This window comes from Pristis pectinata, chromosome 1, assembly GCF_009764475.1.
Source record: "Pristis pectinata isolate sPriPec2 chromosome 1, sPriPec2.1.pri, whole genome shotgun sequence".
Taxonomy (NCBI): domain Eukaryota; kingdom Metazoa; phylum Chordata; class Chondrichthyes; order Rhinopristiformes; family Pristidae; genus Pristis; species Pristis pectinata.
The window spans coordinates 34,697,757-34,706,402 of record NC_067405.1 but is presented as its reverse complement, the minus strand read 5'-3'; the positions used below and the strand labels follow the sequence as shown (position 1 = coordinate 34,706,402).

At 39.2% G+C, this 8,646-nt stretch overlaps 1 non-coding gene across 1 annotated transcript; it reads right to left on the bottom strand.

Moving 5' to 3' along the window:
• Positions 1–3,978: 3,978 nt before the first annotated feature.
• Positions 3,979–4,081, bottom strand: LOC127578991 (U6 spliceosomal RNA). The gene has a single exon (XR_007957617.1). It is a non-coding gene; the product is annotated as a U6 spliceosomal RNA (small nuclear RNA).
• Between the last annotated feature and the right edge of the window lie 4,565 nt (positions 4,082–8,646).

Sequence of the window (8,646 nt, the reverse complement as noted above, 5' to 3'; positions counted from 1 at the left end):
ATAGTACCACATTAAATAGATTAAATTTGAATGTTTTGTATTTACATTTCTAAGTCACTTTCCAAAAATACACACATACACAGTTTCAGATGTTGGCAGATGAATATTAGTCAGAAATACTAACTCAACACTTGCATGCTAACTAGTGATGAGTATTGTTGCCTGTCTTGTGTGGGAGACCAAAAGTCAGGTTTCTCCTGGGGAGAAATGATTTAATGGAATTAGAGTAGGGAGGGTGGGAGAAGACTCAAGTGGAGTATAAACACCCACATGGATTGATTGGTTTTAATGGCCTGTTTCAGAACTACATTAGTCATTATAAAAGCTCATTACACTGGCAAAGCCAAAAAGTAAATTCCCTATTGTTTGCAAATTAAAATTAATGACTTAAATGTATTTTTGTATCTTTTATCTTCATTCTCCACCTTCTTTCCTTCCTTCTGTACATGATTTGACTTTAAATCCACTGCCATAATTGCAGATTCCTGTTAAGATTGTCAATTAATGACCCTTCAGTCCAATTGGTTCAAGGCTTCCACAGTGTTCCTTGGAGGTCTTAAATCACTTTGGAAGGATTTGCCAAATTTCAGTAGTTGGGTGATTATAACAGCTCAAATATCTAGGGTCAAGTGTAGGTGCTGCCTGTTCTTGTTGTCTGCAGAAATTGGTTCAATGTATCCAAAAATACAACAATATAAGTATACTGAGAAATTCATTACACATGCTTTATGTTTGCTTAGATTTACTAGAAATCACATGGTTCACCTTTTTAATAACACAAATATAGGAATGCGGTTTGCATTTTCTTTCTTTTTTCCTTGAAAAAGCTTTCAACTTCCTAGCAACAGCACCACCGGGTGTTAGAAATTGTTTTTTTTAATACTGACATGGAGAACAGATGAATTTTGCCTCTATCTATATGTCCTCTTCACAGTGTTGTATTTGGAAATTACATTGAATAAACAATTCCTATAGTTGGACTGCAATTTGTAGTCAATGGCACAGCAACAGTGTTCACTGCTAACTTCAATGAATTGTACTATTGCTGCTCCACTAATGCTGCCGGTATTCTTGCACCCCATGCAAATAACAATCCTTCACGATAACAGGCTATTTGTTCACTAAGCATATACCTTTGCACTATCCTCATTACATCTACATTGTCATCACACCGCCAGTCAGTATCCCAATTCTAGGGAAGATGATGATCCTCCAGAATACCAAATTCCACAAAGTTGTATTTGAAAAATTCCAGGACCATTGCCTCTGGCTGTCATGTAATATGCAGTTTACATTCCATTGCACCTACAGTCTGTGTCTTACAATACTGAGGAACTATCAGCAACATTGATCATCACGCTGTTAATGTGACCTGCAAACAAGAAACGTATGGCTAGCTCCGTACGCAGCAATCTTTACCCAGCATCAATGCCACAAAGGCAGCACAGATCCTTACTGATTCACACTGAACTTCAGGTCCCAATTGCCACAAGTTCACAGAAAGAACAGAGAAAGCTGTGTAATCCCAATGGAAAAAATATGGCAGTACATTGGAACAGATCTCTAGTATGATAAAGGTGAACTCTTGATCTCTCAATCTACCTCATCATGGCCTTGCACTTTATTTGTCTACCTGCACTGCACTTTCTCTGTAACTGTATCACTATATTCTGCATTCTGTTTTGCCTTTCCTTTTGTCCTACCTCTAGGTACTTATGTTTGGGAATGATCAATCTGGATGGCATACAAACAAAAGCTTTTCACTGTATCTCAGTACATGTGACAATAATAAACCAATTTCCAAAAAATTTTTGTGGAGCTGTCTGTAACACAGCCATAAGAGACATCCTGTCTGGTTCCTGTATATCACTTCCCTTGCAAAGACTGTGACTCGATCTGAGACCTGAGACGTGGGGTGACCATCAGATTAAATCTCTAGACTGGGCTAACTGAGGCAGCTGGGAGAAGACACCTAAGAACTTGGACTATACCCATTCCAGATGGAAATTCCAGAGCTTAGCTTTAACACTTTTCTCTGACTTAGCAACCACTGATATCAAGATGATATTCTGTGAATTCTACTTAAGTAGCAGGTCAACTGCTTTATGTGGGGAAGACACCTATATAAAAAGAGATGATGATCTGGAGTGAGTGAAAATCTTTTGAAGGCACCACAATCTCAGAATTGCCTTGACCCTTTCACAGTTCTACAGCTGGACAGTAAGGTACAACACCATGTCCTGCACAGCTCCAAAGACAACATTCCAGTGTTTCTGAAACATCTTGGTCCATTTAGCTGCTCTTGGCTGAATCTGTTTTTCACAAGAGTCACTAACAAAGGGAATCTGCCAAAAATCTGGTGAATGTCAATAGTTATCTGTCTCCTATAGAAACAAAGGACTGCAGATGCTGAAATATCTAGATGAAAAACACAGTGATGCTGGAGGAACTCAGCAGGCTGGGCAGCATCTGTGGAGAAAAGCAGGCGGTCAACATTTTGGGTCAGGACCCTTCCTCAGGACTGAAGACAGGAAGAGGGGAAGCCCAATATATAGGCGGGAAAAGCAGAGCAGTGATAGGTGGGCAAAAGAGGGAAGGTGCATTGTCACAGACACTTTCACCTTCTTTTGTGGATAATTGACTATGATCAGAAAAGGGATCCTAATTTTTCCTCTCAAGCTTAGGAGAGTTGTGGCTAATTGTAACTTTGTCTGAGATCAAAATCTCAACTTCTGCCCAAAGACCAAACCTAATAGTTCTCTGGTCTACCCAGTGCTTTTATCTGTAGAACCATTTGTTTAGCTCATAAAATAACTGCTTGTGGTTTATTAAGAGTGATGGGAATGTGAAACAGCATGTAATGACTTTTGAATTTGGAAGTTGAATGAATAAATAGTGGAAAATTGAGTGGTGCAGAGGAATAGAAGGGCCTCAGAATGTCTGTCCACAGATCCTTAAAGATAACAGGACAGATCAATAAAGTTGTTAAAAAGACATAAAAGATATTTTCTTTTTACTAGTAAGGCATGGAATATAAAAGCAGGGAAGTTATGCTAGAATGATGTACAACACAAGTTAGGCCACAGCTTGAGTACTGAGTGTGGTATTGGTGATCACATTACAGGAAAGATATGATTATACTGGAGAGAGTACAGAGTTGGTTGATCAAGATATTGCCAGGACAAGAAAATTGTACCCATGAGAAAGGATTGAGTAGGCTGGGGTTGTTTTTTTGGAACAGAGGAGGCTGAGGGGAAACTTAAGGTATATGAAGTTTTAAGGGGCTTTTAATAGAGTAAATAGGAAGGACTCTTTTTTTCTTTCGCCTTAGCAGAGGTGTCAAAAACCAGGAGGCAAGTATTTAAAGTAATTGGTAGAAACAATAGAGGGGAGGTGAGGAAAGATCCCCATCAAAGGGTGGTAGTAACACACAAAATGCTGGAGGAACTCAACGGGTCAGGCAGCATCTGTGGAGGGAAATGAACAATCGACGATTCGGGTTGAGACCCTTCAACTGGTAGTGGTCTGGAGCTCAATGTCTGTAAGGGTGGTAGAGGCAGAAACCCTCACCACCTTTGAACGTTACTTGGAAGTGTACTCGAAGAGCCATGTGCTGGAAGGTGGGATCAGGTTGGGTAGGTCTTTTTCAACTGGCATTGACACAATGGGTCAAATGGCATCCTGTGGCATGAATTTTCTCTGAGTCTATGACTCCACAGTAGGTGAATCAATTGGGCTGATTTTGCTGGGCTGAGATTGACAGTTCTAAGCATTTGTTTTCAATCATTGAAACATCAGTAAGCCTCTGACTTCTGCACAAATGCTGCTGAAATCCGAGACCTGCTGAATGACAGATGTCTCCATCTTCATCACTGTGCTCTACTGCTGGACTCCACGTGCCAGGATTTTCCAGCAATTTTCTGGCGAATTGCCTCTCAGATCCTATGTCAAGTTAGATCTCGGGTAGGATCAGATGCCAATTGGGGGTTGGAACATTTTTTTTGACATGTCATCCCTGAGCAGGGTTCAGGTTAACCTTCTCTGTGTCATTCCACTTTTAGTATACAGTATGTGTTGCACTTGTGGTTGGGGAGAAAAAGGGGAAAGGAAGTAATTTTACATAATTTTATCGTTGTTATTTCTTTCTGTGCCTTTATGTACCATTTTTGATTTTAAGATGTTTTAATAATGTTTTCCACTTTAATTACTTCAAATTTAATAATCTCTAAATATCTTTGAATGTCAGGGACACATAAAAACTGTTAAATTCTCTGTAGCTTTATCAGAAGGCTAAGTTCTTTTCCCAGATTTACCTTCAATGAAAGTTTGTTAAGGGCATTCTAGACACTGGCCTCTTGTGCTGTGTCACTTGAGGCTTAGTCATCATTGTCATTTCATTGCCCATCCCCTGGACTTGAAGGATCATCATAAATGGCCCTCTGTATTTGGACCACAATCACTTTCTTGAATTTATTGGGATCTTGTATTTCTCCAAGAAGGCTGTTCCTGACTTCTTTTGTCAACTGGGCCAAGCACCCATGTATTGCCAGTGGCTCTTAAAGTTACTAAGTCCTTAACTTTTTTGCCACCGGTTAATTCTAGCCTGCCTCAAGGGATGTCAACGGATAAAATAAGATATCTATTTATTAGTCACATGTACATTGAAAAACACAGTGAAATGCATCTTTTTTCATTACTGAGAATGTGCTGGGGGCAGCCCGCAAGTGTAGCCAGTTTTCCGGCACCACGGTAGTGTAATGGTTAGCATAACGCTATTACAGCGCCAGTGACCCGGGCTCTGGCCGCTGTCTGTAAGGAGTTGGTACGTTCTCCCCGTGACTGCGTGGGTTTCCTCTGGGTGCTCCAGTGTCCTCCCATATTCCAAAGACGTATGGATTAGGAAGTTGTGGGCATGCTATGTTGGCGCTGGAAGCATGGCGACACTTGCGGGCTGCCCCCAGAACACTCCATGCAAAAGATGCATTTCACTTTATGTTTCAATGCACGTGTGACTAATGTGACTTGACTTGACTTGACTTGACTTGACTTATCTTATCTTATCTTATCTTATCTTATCTTATCTTATCTTATCTTATCTTATCTTGTCTTGTCTTGTCTTGTCTTGTCTTGTATATCTTTGGAATGTGGGAGGAAACCGGAGCACCCGGAGGAAACCGAGTCAGCAGTCTAGAGCTGCATTAAACAGTTAACCAACATTCTGTGTAGCAGCACAACAGAGTATATCATCTCTCATCGACCTCAATAGTCAGCATAAGGGAGCTCAGGGATTTGCAACAGTGGCTGGATTCCCTCAGATCCAGACTTCTGTCAATTAGAAGAATATATAAAGAAAAACACAGCAAAACTGGGCACCACAATTACAAAATAAAACATATTAATTTTCCCACAATTCACAATAGAATTTAAATAACTTCAAAAGAGTAAAATGCTGATTAAATTTGATTAGACATCTTCAAATAAAGTGGACAGTATAAGTAACTGTCTACTGAAGATGGGATAAAGAAACAATATCTCCCTCCCCCCCCAAATCTGGAATAAGAATTTCATTACAGCTGAGCAGTCTGTCTGAAATATTTTAACATAAAGTGAAATCAAAATTTAAAAGGGAAAAGAAAACATGTGACATTGACCAGATATTTATGATGCAAAACATGATTGAATTCCTTAGAGTAACAATAGAAACCAGGTAACTCTGCATATAAAATCAGTGGAAGGAATCCTTCATGGTCACATATTTCACAATGTTTGATAAATGTTGAGATAGATAGAAATAAATTCCCTGGATAAAGGAACATCTAATTCATATTGAGGGAGAAACTGATTGAAGGAAAATCCTGATTAATTTCCTTACATTAGCACAAGATAGAAATATCCGATCTGTGTCTCTTTTGTGTCCCCCATATAGGGATAAAATTCCAAATGAGCTGAAATAAACAAGCTAAGTTGAATCACTGATGAGTACGAACTGGAGGGAGAACAATGGATAAAATATATAAGGCACAAATAATCTATCATCCTAGTTTACTATTTACAAATAGCAAATGATCCATAAGGAGAAAATGTTCTCTAAAAAAAATCTAAGGAATAAGATACGTAAAGTGAAGGGAACATGAAATAAAAGGGAACATGAAATAGCTTTCTTGAAGCATGAGCTGAGTCAAAAACAAGAGGAGTTAAAGAAATTGACTGATGAATTGAATAATACAGTGAGGGCTAGGCAGGAGGAATTAGATGGATAATTGGATGACAACACAGAGAATGAAATAACAGATGTACCAATGTGGAAGAAACAGTATGGAGCAGAAGGCTTGATGAATTGTATCTAGACTGGCATAGAATAAATTCAAAACAGAAAGTACAAGGAACAATTAACTCTTCAGACAGCATCTGTGCAAAAGGAAAGTGAACTTTGGTAAATAACAAAGACTTTCTTTGTTATTTACCAAAGCTTTAATGCTAAAATGTTCTATCTTAATGGAGGTCTAACATTTAATCTGGTGTACCCAATTTTGCCAGTTAACATAACTTTTGCTGCAAGCTGCTGGCATTTATCCCTGTAAAAGCAAGCAGGTTCAAGACTTGTGTATCCAACTGCAAAACTCTCAAACTTGCTAATGGATTCCAGCCAGTCACAACACCCCAGCACTGGACTCTGCATAGGATCAAAGTGGAGCCAGATCAGATAAAAATTTCCCAGCACCACAGTTGCAAAGAAGAGTGATAAGAATTAGGGAAGTTACACTTCTCATTTGTGTTTATAGTAATAGTCTTTAGTTTTAAATGTTTTTAGGTGATAATATTTTCAAAAAATTGTTTAATAAATGTCAGGGGAATTCAGAAGCATTCCAAAAATGTGACAGCTTCTTGCAGCTACCATTGGGCAGGAGGTACAGAAGCCTGAAGTCCCACACCACCAGGTTCAAGAACAGTTATTTCGCTTCAACCATTCAGTTCCTGAACCAACCGGCACAACCCTAATTAGTACAATGCCCTGACCACGTTGATCACTTTGCACTAAATGGACATGGTGGTTTTTTTTTTGTTCTAATTGTTTTCTTTATCTTTAATTTATGTTTTCCTTGTGAATTCTGCTTATATGATGCTACGTGCCAGTAATGCTACTGCAAATAAGCTTTTCATTGCACCTGTGTACACATGCACCTGTGCATATGACAATAAACTTAACTTTCGACTTTCTTGACTTTTGCTTTGACAGATGGCAAAGCTGAGCCTGTGGTTTTGCCATCAGTTAAAGGTTTCCTCAGCAGTTTCGAGGGCAGGGATTGTTCTGGCATCTCATGTATCCTACCTTTGTTGCACAACACCTTGATCCAATCCAGGTCTGTGTGGGGCAATAGGGAACCTGAGCAACAAGTTGGGGTGGTGGACATTACTCAGCAAAATCTGGCCCAATATCTCATTTTATGTGGTTAAGGTATACAGAGACAGCAGGAGCTCTCCTGCCTGCTCTTCATCTTCTGTTTGCTGCTATTTTTGCTGGTTAGCTTTCAACTTTATAAAGGAACAGTGACTGAGAAACGCTACCCTGGAAATTACTCAATACCATGTCTGCTTTACTGATGTAAGATTGGCACTTAAACAGTTGATATGTGTGCTGCTACCCTCTTTTAATAGCTGAAGTATGTGTATCCTAAAACAAATATTAAGAATTTTGGATAAGCAAATAGCGACCCTATCATCTGTTTGGTAACTTGTTTCCTCAAAATGACCTGCCTTGAGCAAAATGGGTGCTGGCTCTAATATGGTTATGATAGTCAAATATATATGTGGCTTAAGTAGCACTCTTTATTAGCAAGGTTACCTCTTTAATAGGAGGATTTTGCATGCCTTCTTATAAATTATGCATCAGTTAGGTAATAGAGAAAGCTGGGCTGAACTTGGCCCAGAGCCTGGACTTACAGCAAATGGACTCTGCCTATCTGCCTGCACTTACCTGGCCTAGATGCAAGGGCTGAGGAAGGTAACTCTTCACTTCCCAGGAGTCAGGCAGTGCAGCACAACATCAGCATCTAGGCCTCAAAAATCCCAAACTCTCTGCTCCCAGAATATCCTGTCAGCTTTTGACAGGAGACAAGCTAGAGATAGAGCCTCACCTGTTAAAAATGGAAGGTATTTGTGACAGTTTTTAAATGTCTTTGATATTCAGGGATATTTAAAAGCTTTTAAGATTGTTGTGAGATGCTTGAAAGCTGGGATTCAAAGGGCATATTAAGAATGGAGTTGAAGAGGTTTGGAGAAGGAACTTCTGAAAATGCAACGCAAGTCACTGAAGATACTGTCAAATGTAAACAGAGTGAAGATGTATTGAACAAAATGACAGAAGGAAGAATGAGGGGCCCAGAAGAGAATATAAGTCTGCAGAAGGATTCAGAGAAAAATACAGTATCATAATGAGATAAACAGTAGCACTATCATGGAGTCAAGTAGTCTCCTATTGTAGGTTATATTTCAGTTATACATTAGAAGCAGAAAATAGTGAGGATGATGGCAAGCATTTTAAATATTAAATGTTGCTGGAGTCTTCCCCAGTGTCAAGTTGGAATGTATTTTCATTCATCCACAGCAATGTCAACCAAGAAATCACGCAACAACAAGATGATCAAG